Source organism: Hyaena hyaena, unplaced genomic scaffold, assembly GCF_003009895.1.
Source record: "Hyaena hyaena isolate Hyena2069 unplaced genomic scaffold, ASM300989v1 scaffold_787, whole genome shotgun sequence".
NCBI lineage: Eukaryota > Metazoa > Chordata > Mammalia > Carnivora > Hyaenidae > Hyaena > Hyaena hyaena.
Window position 1 is genome coordinate 856,557 of NW_024081417.1, and position 2,540 is coordinate 859,096.

The following is a 2,540-nucleotide window of genomic DNA, read 5'->3' on the forward strand; positions in this document are numbered from 1 at the left end:
CTATGTGTTAATGCTAGCTGAAGCACAGGCGGCCCGGGGGCCACAGCATCCTGCTCTCCCAGACACAGGACACCGGACGCAGGCACAGTGCTGACATCCTGCTCCTCCACTTCGGGTGGGAAGTCATGGTTCTGGATTTCCTGCATCAGTTGCCATGTTGGTCCCAACATCATGTAGTAGATAGTTGGCCTCTAGAACTCACTGAGTATAAAAGCAGCAGCAACAGTGTTAAGCATCCATCTTTTCAAAGAGCATCCAGTTGCTGACATGCGTCTCCGGCAAGTCATAGCAACAGACCTTGTATACTGGTTGAATGATACTTCTCATCTGGTTTCGGTCTCTTCTGCAGAAGGGGCTTCATGAGTCCATGATCGTAAAGGATGCAGTTAAATTATCCACATACTCCATCATTCATGCAACACATAAAGGTTGCATGTGACTTTGTTCATGTGACTCATCATCAGAGCGTGTCTGTTCTTTTAATACACTTTTTTTTTTGGAAATGATATTAACTGTAAGCATGAAAGCTGATACAACATCATATCTGCTGGGTTCAGCTATGATTCTTACCCTCGAGTCTGATGGGAAATACTTGTTCAGTGCTGGGATGATAAACACTGGTAATCTCTTCAAATTTAAGCTTTACATCCTCAGGTCCAGGAAAGCCACACCGACATCAGATAGGTGTTGACACCAACCTTGGCTCCCGTATCAAAGGCACATCGGGCATCAGAGATGGCCTGGACGAAGGTCTCCAGATTGGTACGGCCACTTCCCACAGGGAAGCTGATGCCAATGACGTCAGTACTCAGCCCTTTTGCCTGTTCCAAAAGAAGCCTGCTGGTTTTGAACATGGCGAGAAATTTAACACTCAGAGGACAGACTATTTTGGAACCATCACTGGCAACCCACAAACCAACCTTGCCTTTGGATGTGCCCTGGCAACCTTCATCATTCCACTTTACAATCAAAAGTCATCATCTGGAACTTGAGGGTGTTAATGCTGAGCGAAATAAGTCAGACAGAGAAAGACAGATACCATACGCTTTTGCTTATAGGAGGATTAGGAGAAACTTAACGGAGGACCATGGGGGGGGAGAAGGACAAAAATAGTTGGGGAGAGGGAGGGAGGCAAACCATGAGAGACTTTTGAATACTGAGAACAAACTGACAGCTCTTGGGGGTGGGGGAGAGGGGAAGGGGGGTGATGGGCACGGAGGAGGGCACTTGGGATGAGCACTGGGTGTTATATGGAAACCAACTTGACAATAAACTGAAAGAAGAAAAAGAGTCATCATCTGGACTCCATTATTGGCAGCACACTTAATCTGAGTCACTTGTTTAAAAGGATTTGCATAGATCATCCTCCCTGGAGCCACCCGGAGACTCTGTACCAATTGTATTTCAGTCTTGCACAAATTCTGCCACAATGGCAGCTACATAGGTTTTCACTGTGGTTATGCTATCATTGTATTTGACTGCCTAAGAGGGTGTGGCCTGTGGAAGGGCTTTTAACCATCTCAGATGTTTCTTTAGAATGTCTTCCAGGTCTGCGACAAAGAAGGCATCATTATCATCAGAAGACGAAACTTCATTAGTTTTTTGATCCAGAATGTCCTTGGCAGTAAAGCCTTCATAAGGAAATAGCAGTCAGACTCTGCATTACTAAAGTTATTCATTGTTTCTTGATATTCCCATGGAAAACTAAGAGATGGAATTTAAAGAAACTATTGCCAGGTTTTCACAAAGGCAATTCTCTGGAATTCCAAGTCCCACTGAAGATGTATGTGCCCTCCGTGCAGCAGTGGAAATGTTCTGATGAACACAGAATTTCTGTCTTAGAGGGCACAGGCTCTGTGGGCCAGCCCCATGCAGGACTGCCAGCCGGAGGCAGCACCAAGTTCTGGCACAGGGGAGGCTGAGAGGGCTGACCAACCACATAATCAGACCATTAAGTGCACCGACAATGCATCATATAATAAATAGTGATTGGTATGGGTTTAAACAGACAACCAAAACATCAAATATTACCAGCAAAAGCGTTTTCCATATTTTGTTCTAACTTCACAATTACTTTGGATGCCCTGATCTATGTCTGTACCTTAGACTATGCATATGTGGAACAGTTAAGAATTGTAACCGAGCGTCCAACTTCGGCTCAGGTCATGATCTCATGGTTTGTGTGTTTGAGCCCCACGTAGGCTCTGTGCTGACAGCTCAGAGGCTAGAGCCTGGAGCCTGCTTCAGATTCTGTGTCTCCCCCTCTGACCCTCCTCTGCTCATGCTGTCTCTCTCTCTCTCAGAAATAAATAAACAATAAAAAAAAAAAAGAATTGTAACTGATTTATTGTTAATCAATTTTAAATCTACAAGTCAATTCTCCTCCATAGATATAATACTCTGTAAGGTAAGAAACAAAAAGCATAGCCATATTCGTATGTCCCACATACTCATATTCAAATCAAACAAAATCTGTCCTATGAGCTTTGAAAGATACTGTTAAGCATGAAGGTGGGGCAATCATAAAGCTAAAGGATGGA

General features: G+C 44.2%; 1 pseudogene; it reads right to left on the reverse strand.

The window, feature by feature from the left end:
* Window positions 1-1,679, reverse strand: LOC120221551 (annotated as a pseudogene).
* Window positions 1,680-2,540: the final 861 nt, after the last annotated feature.